The sequence below is a fragment of the Beta vulgaris genome, chromosome 5 (genome assembly GCF_026745355.1).
Source record: "Beta vulgaris subsp. vulgaris cultivar EL10 chromosome 5, EL10.2, whole genome shotgun sequence".
Classification (NCBI taxonomy): Eukaryota; Viridiplantae; Streptophyta; class Magnoliopsida; order Caryophyllales; family Amaranthaceae; genus Beta; species Beta vulgaris.
The window spans coordinates 31,960,052-31,974,094 of NC_079206.1; the positions used below are offsets into that span (position 1 = coordinate 31,960,052).

Here is a 14,043-nt window from a genome sequence, read left to right on the forward strand (position 1 = left end):
ATGGTTGTATGCTTAATGAAATCTTTTAGTAGATGAAAGAACATGAACATGAAGCATGTGATTAACTTGAAACAGAATTGTTCTCTTGAAGTTTTTTTGAGGGTTTGTTGTCTATGTTGCAGCATGTTGAGGTTGTTGTTCCTGATCCAAAGGCTGATGAGGTATTTATTAAAATTGAGGCAACAACTTTTTTCTCTCTCCTCTAATTCCTCTCCCCTCTATTCTCTCTCTTCACCTTCTTCAACTCATCTGATTCCAATTCTCTCTCCTACACTTCCACCGTATTTGTGTCTTCATCATGTTCGTCAATTTCAGTTTCTCTCTCCTATCTTCTCCTCTTTGAAAATTCGGTTTTTCTTTTTCTTTTGGGGTTTAATTTGTTCCTCTTTTTTTCATCATTTTGGATAATAAATTGACATTTAAGCTAGTGTCCAGATTTGAATTCGTTTATAATTCCCTCTATTGCATCAAACCCTTATCCAAATATCCGATTTTTGATTGACCCAATTGAGAAATTTGATTCAAAATTGTGGAGAAATTTTGTTGGGTTGATAGAATTTTGTGGGTTTCTATTGTCCTGTTTTGTGGGTTTGAGTTTTTTGGGTTTTGATGAATTTTTGTAGGTTCTCCTCAAACCTCTGCCTCAGTCGCGTGTCCTCGGTCCCCTCCTTCACCGGTAGTTCACACCGTTTCCCAACGTCGTGGTTGGTTGCGTTGTTCGAGTGTCGTGGCTGGTTTGTTCGTGGCTCGTGGTCGTTGTGCTACAGTTACGGTGCCAGAGTGCTCCGGTATTTTTAAAAAAATCCTCCGTGCCAATCTTTACAATATTTTTATATATGACTGAAAGTCGAAACCCTAAGGTTTCTCTCTCCTCACTTCTTCTCGTTTATTTTTCATCTTCAATTCCTTCAATTAATGACAAAAATCATCTATATTATCATGTAAATTTTCGTTTTATTTTGATTATAATTGTTGAATTATCATCTAATTTGTCAGGTATCAAAATTGCAGGAAAAATGGCATGAGTTTACGTTGGTAATTTAGATCCTCAAGTCACTGAATGCGAGCTCGAGGATGAATTTCGAGTTTATAGTGTTCTTTGGAGGTTTAATTTACTCTTCCTTTGTTTTTTCGATGATTTTTGAATTTTTTTTTTCCAGTTGCTCTTATATTCTCATTTGAATAGCTTTTAGAAATGGTATAGTTCAGAATTCACCCCCTTTTGAATAATATTCTGATTTATTAAGATATTAATATCTAAGTTTCAGCTTATATATGTGTAATTTGACCTTTTTCAAACCGGGGTTTAATCGATTATGTTGTTGTTTGATGGAAGATTGATTTTGTTTTTCTGTAAAGTTATTGAATTGTCTTGTTTTTAAAATATTGTAAAGATTGGTAGGTTTTTGTTAGAGGAATTAGAGGGGAAAGAGAATAGAGGGGAGAGGAATTAGAGGAGAGAAAAAAAGGTCAAAAAGTTTGTCAAAAAGTTAAAAGCTGATATCATGTTATATGTTTCCGTTTTTTGTGTGTTGATAACGGTAAGTTATCAAAGTTCAGTACCTAACTACAAACGACCATTTTGAGTACCTAAACTGAAATTTTTTAAAGTTCAGTACCCAAATTGAAACAAAAGGCAAAGTTGAGTACCCAATTTTATACTTAACTCCATTCTTGTGGTAGCACTTCAAAGAACTCTACCAGTAATTTATGAGCTTGTGGATATGTAATTATGTATCCTCTCAAGTTTTCCCTAGGTAATTTTGTAGTTTATAAAATTCAAGAGATACCTTTATTATTTTAAAAATGCATAAGTACTCTTGAGGTTCTTTTTCTAAGAAAAAAAAAATACTTGAGATCTTTAAAACTAACTTTCACCATAGCTCAACTAACAAAAAAAACTAGACTTTGTCAGTCTCTTTCTTCTATTGAATCCAATAGAAGCTTTTTCTTCATTAACTAACTTCTTAATTTCTTGAGAGTTGCCATAAGTAGTGAGAAGATGATAATCGTGGTCGTTTAGGTGCTTTAGTTACAAATCAAGCGAGGGTATGGAGTACGGGAAAAGGTAAGAGATTGGGTGTTAAACTAATTAAGAACCTAAAAAGAATGTCGCAGTGGATTTTTATTTGACAAAATTTAATGTTTATTAGTCGTAAGAGCACCTTATGAATTTGTAAAACGTTGGAGTATACCTTATCTAATTTTTTTTTAATAAACCTCAAGAGTATCTCACGAGTTCAGTTTATCTTTTTTTTCTGCAAATTTTGATTATAGAAGAAGATATGAAGTATTAAATTATTATAATATATACAAAAACTTTTGGTGCATCCTTCTCCAGGTCATAATTATGGGCTTTTGTTTAATTCAACAACAACACAACTCAAATCTCAACCCCTTTGGTATACATTAAGGGCTTTCCGTCATTTCATCTAAGAATCCAAAACCACCAAAATATAAACCACACTTCTTTTTAAAAGGGCAATTCTCATTCCCTCTAATTCACATACTTTGACCAAAATGCCTTAATCTTATCCACTATAAACAACTAATTAATCGTTATCTTCCTTATTAGGTAAACCCCATTTTTGTCATTTTACCCTTACTTATCCTACACCCACACTTCTCAAAAGGGCAATCTAGTAACTTCACCATTTCCACTTTTTTTCATTAAAAAAGATTAATTTTCCAATATTTTATCAACATTTAACAATACTACATACAATAAGGTCCACTATGTTTAAGGGGACCACCACAAAGCAATAGTGTTTTGTTTTCATACTTTACCCTTTTTATTTCTTTCTATTTTATTTTTATTTTTAATTTTTGCTTTTGGAATATATTTTCCTTTTTCTTAATTACTTTAATAAAAAAGATAAATGAATTCTCTGGTTTCTTCACCTATAGTTTCTTCTGCGAAATTTACGCCCACCTCCATTTAGACTTGTTTCTCTCTCCTCCCTCCTATTTTTCTCTCTCCTCTTCTGCTTCTTTTCAAAATAATTTGCTACATTGTTCATGATCCGAATTCTGTCTCCTCTGAATTTTCCTTTTTCTTTTGCTGCAATTTGTCAACATTCTTGCTGAAATTTATGCGACGTTTTCTTCACTCTCTCAACTCTCAAACAAAACTCAAAAGTCAGATCTCTCACTCAGCACTCGTCGCCTCCTCTCCGTTCGTCGCAGATTTTCTCAGTCGTCGGCTGTCGGTCGGTCGGTCGTCGCTTCTTCTCAGTCGTCGGTCGTCACCTCCTCAAAGTCGTGGGCTTTTCGCCTCCTCTCAGTGGTCGCCTCCTCTCGGTCGTCGCCGTTGGTCGTCGCGTCGTCGGAGTCTCAGAGAAAATCAGAAAAATGGTGAGTTACTGAGTTTCTGTAATTTCGTGAATGATTCCTTAATTTTCTTAGGTTTTCTTAGGTTTTAGCCGTTTAGGCCTTTAGAATTAGGGTTAACTTTCTTTCTCTTTCCTCTAATCCTCTCTAATGGCAGTTTGAACTTTGAATAAACCGGTCGAGTGCTCCGACGCCGAGCCTCCGACAGTCCGACTCCGACAGGGCGACAAGCAGTTCACAGAATCACAGTTGTTCAGGTAACCATTGAAATTTGAAGTTTCCTTAATTTGCTTAACGGTTGAAGATTTGCAATTGTTGGAATTTTGAATGTTGGGCTGAATTTTGATTGTTAGTTGTGAATTGTGATTGTTGTGAAGTATGATTCTTAGTTAGGTTGAAATTTTGATTTGTTAGTTGAGTTTTGATTGATTGTTGTCATATTTGAATTTGTTGAGTTGGAAGAATGAGTAAGATTGTTATTGAATATTCAAACTTGTGGAATTTGAGAGTGATATTTTACATGTTGTTGAGTTTGTGGAAATTTGGGAGTGATATATTATATGTTCTTGAAATTGGAAATTTGTGGAATTTGTGAGTTTATTATTGTAATTGTGGGAATGGATGATTAGTGGATGAGAAATCTAGTAATTACGAACTTTTTTTTTGAGTTTCTAGTAATGTAAAGTTGCGCTACCCCTGCTCGAGAATCCTGGATCCGCCCCTGCGTTCCTCCCTCCTATTTTTCTCTCTCCTCTTCTACTTCTTTTCAACATAATCCTTGCTACATTGTTCATGATCCGAATATTCACATTCTCTCTCCTCTGAATTTTCCTTTTTCTTTTGCTGCAATTTGTCAACATTCTTGGTGAGTTTTAATATTTCGATCTTTATTATGTTCCCTTAAAATCGTTATTTTTTGCTCCAGATTTTTTGTTTTTGTAAATTAAATTATGGATGTAATTTGGATTTTTTTTTATATCAAGACTGTTTCTTGATCCATAAATAAAAAATATATTATCTTTTTTGCGTTTAGTGTGTTATAGTTACATTGTTGTTAGGAAAATTTATTTTGTTAAAATTGTTTTCCAACTAATTTGTGAATTTATTCATCAAAAGTTATCGAGTTTGTGTAATTGTGAATTGTGTGCTTTGTTTTTTAAGGATTTGATGTTACCATAAATTTTGTTGTTTTAAGCCCTTTGTTTATTTTCCTTTTTCTGTCAATAAGTTTATATCTTCATTCTACAATTTTTTTTGTCACTTTTGTGGGTATTTTTTAATACTGTGCTTGTTGTAATTCCGAGAAAGATTAAAACTTTAATTTTTGAAATTTTGTTGATTAATATCAGGGCTCACTGATTAAATTGCTGTTTAATTATATATTTAAATGAGGTTCTTATCTGAGCACATCAAAAATTTCGATGAGTATATGGTAAAAAATATTATAATTTTTGTTCATCCACTAAAATAAATAAATGGGGGAATTTGATAAAGATTTGAGGTTTATTGAATATATGGGAGTAGATTAATATTTTTGGATAACTGTGTTTCTTTTGTGATTTGTTTTTTTTTTTTTTCCATATTGCTAGGTGTTTTTGTCTTCATATATCTTTTGGGGTATAGTTTGATTTACAGTAAACTTATTTGTTCTTATGCAGGTGTCCCACATGGGAAAGATTAGAAGTAAATGGAAACGAAATTTCTTAAGTGGATTAATTTGTTTTCTTTAAAGTGAACCAATTTTTGCTTAAGCAACTTTTAATTTTCCTGCTGGTGGGTTTTAGATGGTACCAGTTGAATGTAGCAGCTCGTAGCGGCTGAAACTAAGCATGTTGATAGATTTTTCGTTGGATTTTGTAAATCTGTACGATGAGAAGCATGTCTTCAACAAATTTTTTCATCTTGTGATGCAATTGAACATTAACCTTCATCAACAAGTGTGGCATGCTCATGCGTGAGTTAGAATGTGTAAAGAATATGGAAGTATTATGTTCTTGAAATCTTTAGCAAGTAGTAACAGTCATGATGGTTAAGAAGCTTGGTTGTCATTTAGCTTTCTAACTAAATTGGTAGTATATGTAGGAAGCTGAAAGGTTTGATATGTTACAAACTACTAGGATTAAGAGCCTTAATGGTGATGTTTATGTGTCCTAGCTGTGGTGAGAATGTTAATGTTTAGTCTGTAAAATGAGGTTTAAGCTACTATAGATGCATGTAGATAATTGTTGATAATGTGGAAGGAACTATCAAGTTAGGGGAAAACAAGTTTGTAAGAGAAAGTGAATGATATTGTATTGGTTTGTTGGAACTAATTATATTCAAAGTACTATTGTTGAGGGAAAGAAATTAATTTTTCTTCTTATTTCCTCATAAACACTTTTGTATTTTGTGTTTGTTTTTTCCTACTAGTATATGCGGGTTTAGTTTCGAGATCCTCGGATTACAATCTTTTCAGGTATATTAAATCTTAAGCTTTTTGAGCTCAATAAGCCTACTAGCTACACTTTACCTTGAGACAGGATCATCTTCGTTTCCTATAAAGAATGTATGGACTAATCTTTTAGATCAATGGTTGAGAATGCATTTAGGGGAGATATAGGGTTTTTATTTAGAACTTTTTTACGTGTCACCATATCAAGATAGGAAATGGATGAAAAGAAATGGAGAGGCTCACCTTTACGTATTTTACGTGCATTTTCAACTTAACAGTGTACTTTTTGTAATGAAAAATGATTGCTTTTACTCTCTTGTATGTGGATCTCATTTACGTTAACTTTTTGTACTTCGCTCCATCTCATTCTGGTATTTTATTGGATTTCTCTGTAGTATTATATATACTATGGTGGTGGTTGTGTGGAGGTGGTGGTGGGGGTTAGAGTTCATGTTTAGACTTGGTTTGCGAGCCTAATCAATGGTTTAATCTTCTATTCACAGGTTGCTGTCAAGAAAATGAAAAGGAAGTTCTATTTTTGGGAAGAATGTGTAAACTTGAGGGAAGTAAAGGTACTTCTTATGCTTTCCATGCTTAATTCTGTTGTGTTTGTGGCACAATTTAGTTTCATGTTGTGATAACAAGCTACTTCTATTTTTTTGAAGTCTCTGCGTCGATTGAGTCATCCCAACATCATAAAGCTGAAAGAAGTTGTGAGAGAGAATAATGATTTGTTCTTCATATTTGAATATATGGTAAGTTTCTAAGCATTTATGTCATTTTGCCTCTCAAGTAACATATTTACTACTCAGTGACTATTTAGTTTTAAACTTGAGCAGTACATAAGTTAGTTTTTCTTTTTGGTTCCGATGTACGTCATGTACCTCAAAAAGTTTAAGTTGGAAAACAATGAGAATGAGATAGGTGGTGGAACGAAAACTTGTTCCATCTTTTAAGCAACTAATGAGAATCCACCAAATTGTCTGTTGTCTTAGGGTGCTAGTTTTCTGGCCCTCATCCAGTACCATCATCCTTTTCCATTTAAAATCTGTGCCTGACCCTCCCTCCCTGAAATGCCGTATCCAGGTCATGGGTTTGGATAACTGAAGTGTCCTTCTGAGCTCAATTTAAGTGTAGTTCTTTTGTACTGCCTATATAGTTTTCTGATACATCTAGCTAAAAGGGTAAAGGTTGAATTTTTTTGGAATCACCTTTCGTGATGTTGAATTGTCTTTTTTGTTTGGTATCACTTCTTTAATGTCTATTAGATGAGTGAGGCTAATTGAAGAAGACTGATGATGTCGGATTGCAAAATCCTAAAATTGTACTTCTCATCCCTTTCCATCGTTATCAATGCATCCAATTTTCCGACTAAGGAAGTGCATCTTTTGCATCATTTTGTTTCTAACCTATACACAAGGATTATAATTTACAAGGTAATTTCAGGCTTTTCCCAAGGGTTTCGTTATGTCATCTTGTCATTTTTGGCATGTAAAAGAGTGGATTCTGTTTGAACTTCGAACTTGGTGGATAGGTAGTCTTTTAAACGGACTTTATTTGTTTATTTTTGGAAAAAACAATAAGTTGATATTAGAAATTGGCATTTTCATTCCTTCTGTTCCAGCTTTGCTGCTATTATGAGAATATAGCACAGTTCATAAACAGGAATCAATTATCTAAGCAAATTATCATTTTCAATTTTTTTGTAAAAGTATATTCTTGTCCTAAATTCCATATCTATTTTTGGCATTTGTGTTTCACTCCAATGATATTATTCCAAATACGGAAGATGAAAGCTAAATGGTGCACTTTTTCTTCTTGACTTCATGCTTGGTTCCGTTTATTATTTTTCAAAATTGGCAAAATGAGTGTTGAAAACTTGGAATCAGAGAGAGAAGAGAACAAGGTTGGCTACTAGGTCAAGGCAACATATTCTGTTTTAATACATTTTAACAGTTCAGTCACACCATAACTTTTCTGGACGTGTTTTCACTTGTGTGGCTGCTGGTATCACGATAACTTGTTTGTTAAACAATTTTTAGAGTTGGCATTGATAACTTGTGTTCTCTCAGCAATACAATCTATATCAAATAATGAAGGACCGACAAAGACCATTTACTGAAGAAGAGATAAGAAACTTTTTGACCCAGGTCCTTGAGGGACTTGCACACATGCATAGGAATGGATACTTTCATCAGGATCTAAAACCTGGTACGATGTTTGGTGATGCCTTTGGGGTTTCAGCATGTCTTGAATTTTTAATTGAATGTCTATTACATTGATTTTCTGTCCTTAAACATGGATTAATTTTTACCCTGACCTTTTTTCTCGTGATCCTTGTCCATTGAAGAGAATCTTCTGGTGACCAATGATGTGATCAAAATTGCTGATTTTGGACTAGCCAGAGAAGTTTCACCAATGCCTCCATATACTGAGTATGTTTCAACACGTTGGTGAGTTTTTTGCCCAAACATGTCCTCTGAGCCCCTTTAGTTATGTGTGTCTGCATCTTTCATGTGTATAAAGTATAAACCTGTGTATGTCATCTCTTGCGCTCTAATGTTGTCTGCCAGGTACCGGGCCCCCGAAGTTCTGTTGAAGTCTTCATTGTATACCCCTGCAATTGGTTTGTTCTCTTGATTTTCACTTATATGTCCAACTATTACGTCTTAGTGTGTTCTATTAGGTGGCTATTTATCAATCCATTTCCATGTATGGTCTAACTAAGTATTATTGCAGATATGTAGGCAGTTGGTGCAGTACTTGCTGAACTATTCACCTCGTGTCCAATTTTCCCTGGAGAGAGGTAATGGCTTTTTTCAATTCTAGTGCTCCTTGTGAAAAGATAATAGGTTTAGGCTTCCTTAAAAATGTTAATATCCGATGAAATTCTTTCTTCACAAGAGTATTCTTCAATTGATGGTATACGTTCTTGTGAGCTATATGTTTTGCCTGTTATTTTGTTCTGTTGGGAATAGCAAACAATGTTATCGTTTTATATGAGTGCTGATTTTATACGAGTGTTGCAATTTCTTTTGCACTGGAAATATATATGACACATGACCTTATTTTGGCTCCATTAAGAAATTTCTTATTCTCCTGGTACTACTTGAGAAGGTTATGCATATTCAATCTTGTTTATGCAAAATAGTTGAAGACTGAATTGAAGTGCATATATTACTTTTCATGCTTAATTTTCATAATTGGTGATAGACTATTATTTTGCTCATACGCCATCTATGACAGTGAAACAGATCAGCTATACAAAATATGCTGTGTACTTGGTGCTCTAGATTGGGCTGTGTTTCCTGAAGCTAAGAACATCACTCAACTAATCAGTATAAGTTATTCAGAGGTGAGATGCATTTTTATTGCTTTATCTATTTTATGTTGCAGCTATTTGCTTAAAATTATGGATTTTGCCTAATATGCGCAGATGTTGCCTGCAAATCTGTCGGAAATTATCCCGAATGCTAATGGGGAAGCTATTGATCTAATCAGCGTAAGTGTCCTTGTGTAGACAATTGTTTAGGCTGTCAAATGTTTAATTATTGGTCATGTTTTTCGCTTTTTGTTTGTGCATTTGTATAAATAAATGACTTTCTTGAATTCCAGCAACTGTGTTCTTGGGATCCACTTAAGAGACCAACAGCAGAACAGGCACTACATCATCCATTCTTCCATGTATGTAATAATAAAATTTAGTTCTAAATACCTTTCGTGTTATTAGTTGTTAACCTAACATGAGCTATGGCAGGTTGCTTTGCGGGTGCCTCGTCCCATTCATGATCCCTTTCATAGTAAGCCAGATCATACAAGTAAGCTTTGAATTCTACCTCTGTATGCCTGCTTCTCTATAATTTTTGATGATGTTTAACCACCATTTTACTTGACAGAAACAAAGCCAAACCTTGAGCTGAACTTGTGGGACTTTGACAGCAAGGCAGATGATTGTTTTCTCGGCCTGACATTGGCTGTGAACCCTGGCGTATCTAGTTTAGGTGAGAAATCTATGCTGGATTGCAATGGTCATTTCTATAGGTTGCAGTCACCTTGACCATCTCTAGGTCACCAAAAGTGAAAATTAATCAAGTGAATCACTTTTTATATCAACTACGTAGTGTTGGTTATTCATGGTTGGAGATAAACTGATGTGTGGCTTTTCGACGAATGAAACAGTGTTAGTGAGATTCTTCACTTGCTTGACCATCAATTTCACTTTATCTATTTTCGCACTCAATTGTTTCTTGAGAGAGTGCTGTTAGAAAGTTGGCGCTTGCTGATATCTATATCTAAGATATTGTGTTATAGAATTGTCCATATAAAGTCTTCCATCGCAAGCTTTACCACATTAAAAGGTGCTTTTGAAGTTTAAACCCTCCCTCCTGCTTTAATTTCAGTCCTTGATCTTTAATCCTAATATGCATTATGTCATTGCTGTTTGCAGAGATGGGACCTCGTGTATTTGGAAGCACACGACAGGTTAGTATATAATTATGAAAGACCTAATGATGTTCAATATGATTTGAAAGTAGCTGCCTTCTGCTTATCATGAAAAGTTATAAACTTGACCTTGCAGGATGTATATTTCTGCTCTAGTTTCAGGATCATCCAGAGCAGTCAGGTACCATTTCTGTTTCCTATAATTTTCTTAGTCTTAGAGATTCTTCTTTTATCTTGACGGAATTAGGAGTGCTTGTTTTGGGAAACAAAGTTAGAGAAGTGGTTTAGTGGGTATGTCGTCACACTTGTTGCTGAAATCTACCACTAGGTTGGGTTCTTGTTCAGTCATGGGGTTGATAAATTCACTCAAGCATCACATGTTCCCTGACTACAAGTCTCATGCAACTGCATAATCTCGTTGATTCTCACATACATCACTTGATTGGTTTCACATACTTTTTCAGCCTACAAGTCTTAAAGGTTCCACTGAGACCAAATTATTCCTACTTATCCATATGCTGTACCCACAGATGCTTTTTCATGTAGTTTGAACTCTTGCATCTGCTCATGTATCATTAGAAGGTACATAAACCTTACTAAAGGTTCCACTGAGACCAAATTATTCCTACTTATCCATATGCTGTACCCACAGATGCTTTTTCATGTAGTTTGAACTCTTGCATCTGCTCATGTATCATTAGAAGGTACATAAACCTTATACTACTCAAATTTTTGGCCCAAAAAAGCTATATCAGAATTTTCTAATTGCTTCCTTGCGTAAAATAAGGATGGTAGATCTGGACTATGCGTACCTTAATAACTAACTTGGTTTCGTATGCCTTTGTTTGAATAGGAAATGTTTGGAATCTGAAAGCGAAGAATCATATACCTAAACTGAATCATATTGCTATCTCTACCTATCTCTACCTATGTAGAATTGTGAAATTTAAACTGAGATCAGTGTAGATAGGTAGAGATAATTGGGCACAAATATTGCTCTATATGTTTATAGGGTCCCAACTTTAGCTGTATTGTTTGTTTCCTTGGCGAGGAAACTGTAAATGAATGAGAGAAGAAAGAACATATTGCTTGTAAGGGTGGGGCCATATGCTGTATGCTTGCCGTTTTTAAGCTAAATCATACTCTTTATTTGCTTACCTTATATAAGAAAGTTTTATTCTTGGATTCTGTTAGCAACTGAGAACTGAATTCTTCTCTGTAATACAGTTTTCTGGTCGCTTTTTTCACCTTGCCGAAATGGGGAGACTCCTGCAGTTGATCCGTCCTTGTCACTGTCATTCAGGTTGGTGGACTAACTTGAAGTTGTTTTATAATAAGTTTCTCCGTGTAGCGTGAACATGCAACTCATGGATTATTATCAGTTTCTTAGCATTACTGTTTTATTGTTTGGTTTTGTTTTCTGATATCTAAGCTTTTGTATTCCGGTTTGTCTAGCAGTTCAATTACGCATCCTCCAATTGCAGTTCCTCATTCAGGAGGTTTCGGCCTTGCAGCTTTGCAGCCAGGTATTTTAGATGGCCCATTATTGGCTGTTTCCTCCCCCACCAGCCGAGTCATTACCTCTGATTGACTCTTAACGTCTTTTTTCTTTTTTTCAATGTGGAGGGAGCATAAAGATGTAATTATTTCATTTATTTTCCTTCTCCAACACTAAAATAATTATGTTAGGGATCACAGTGATTATGCTCCTTGGAGCGATTTGTGAATATATTATAGCTGTTTATGTAAAGAGTATATTTTTTGTCCCTTGCAACTTTTTCACTCCGTCTTTCTCATCGTCATGTAAGACTATGCTGCTGCTGCTACCTACTGTGTGTGTAGCACGTCCCTGTTTCAGTCTCGCTTTAACCCTTCTGGCATTGCTGCTCTCAACTTTGGGTGCATTCTTCTTGAACCCCACCCTTTCTGAACCTAACAATTACTTCATGTCCATCTCTTAAATCAGCTGCTTTAACCAAAATTATATTGGCGGTTTGAACGAACACTAATTGTTGATGATGGTGATTGGTGAGGGCTGTTGTTGGCATGATGGTTGTGAATGTTGCAGCAGTTGTGTGTTTCTGTGAGGATTTAACACCTTCAGGCTTGTCTCTTTAATGGGAACTCATATTGCTATTTTTTGCTAAATTCAAGAAAGTTACTATTAAGAGACTGAATTTCAAGGTCAAAATCAGCAGATCACAGAAGAAAAGTATGTTGTATGTAGCGTTGAAAATTGGCATTCCCTTTTAGCATTTTACTTCTACTTCATCTCTATCGTTTTATAACAATAACTAATTATCAGGAATATTTGAAGATAATTGTTTTAGCTGCCAAATTTATTCGCTTTTAATATTCAAGCTATTTTTATATCAATTGGTTCAAATTTAGGGGAAAAACTAACAAGGAAATAGGAGAAGAATTGCCGCTAGTTATGGAGAGGTCAAGGGGATGGGTGGCAATTTTAAAATTACAAAAATGATATTAAATGGCCAATCAAGTTCGACATTATGACATATCGTCATTTTATATGCTAAATCTATTTTGTTAGCAATTGCGAAAGTGAAAATGTAACTATTAAAGAACGGAGTAAGTACTAAAGTAATTTGATAATAATTTATATAAATAGTATTTTCGGTTGCTCTCATTTAAATGTTAAAAGCAAATATTGGAGAATTAGTTTTGATGCAAAACATATCACTATAACCTTTTATAGTCTTGTTGTAACCATATAAAGAACATCAACACGTGATACTTTGATTCATCCAGGTAGTTACTTTCACATGCTAACGTATTGTCAAGGTAACACAAGGAACATTTGAAAATGTTAGAAGGATTATGTTGGCACTATAATACGTGAAGGTATAGCAAATGGATTAAATCGTATTGAGTTCGTGGCAGATTCTTGGTAAACGATTGAATCCTTTAAACTCTAACCGATATATTTATAAAATGGCTTCTTCGATCCTTGTATTAATGTAGACACATAAATATGTCTCCTCTTTAATCACATAATGATGAAACATACTATCGTTCTACTTGGTACATATTGAAAAGAAGCAATCAAAAGGCTTGTTCGAAACCTTTTTTGAGTCAGAATATATTTGAAAGTCCATCCAAATGAAGTCCAATTTCTAGGCCTAATTATTATTCATGATAATTAAATAGATTTTCAAAATAAATTTTGTATCAAATTATTTTGATAAAATCAAATTTTATGATTTAGATCCCTTTATCAATGATAATTATAAAAAGTCAAAATAATAATTCAAGATATTAACTAAAATTTGGCAAAAAAAAAAAAAGCAAAAATGTGTTGCGCTGAAGGCAATAAGCTCAATGTACCAGTCTTGTGTCTGACGCATGGTTGATGCGTGGCGTGAGACACCCATGCGTTATGCACGTGCTTGTTGGCCTAAGCGCACACAATGGCAGAGCTACATGTAGTCCTAGTTGATCCTGTGACCAACCATTAATTTGGTGGAGAAAAAAAATAATAATAACAAAACTCACGTTTCTTCTCTCCCTCGTTGAATGCCTGAACCACACCCAAACCCTAAACTCTAATGGAGCAAACCAAAACCCACGCCGCATTTCCCTAACCCTAACTATGATAAAAGGTTTTTAGTGTGTCGTTAAGGCACCAAAACCCGCTTTTCAAACAATATTTATAAAACCTAACGAGCAATTACTAAGAAAATAGTAAGGGCAAGTCAAGGGTTGATCCACAGGGAAACAGGGATTAGTTAAAGTCTATCAAGTCTAGACTACTTAATTGAAAGATATTTGGGGGTTTGAAAGAGGTTTGGTAACAATTAAGACTATCTAATAACAAGAAT

General features: G+C 34.5%; 1 pseudogene; it reads left to right on the plus strand.

Annotated features, from left to right (window-relative positions):
• On the plus strand, positions 1-11,971 carry LOC104893783 (serine/threonine-protein kinase MHK-like; annotated as a pseudogene).
• Positions 11,972-14,043: the final 2,072 nt, after the last annotated feature.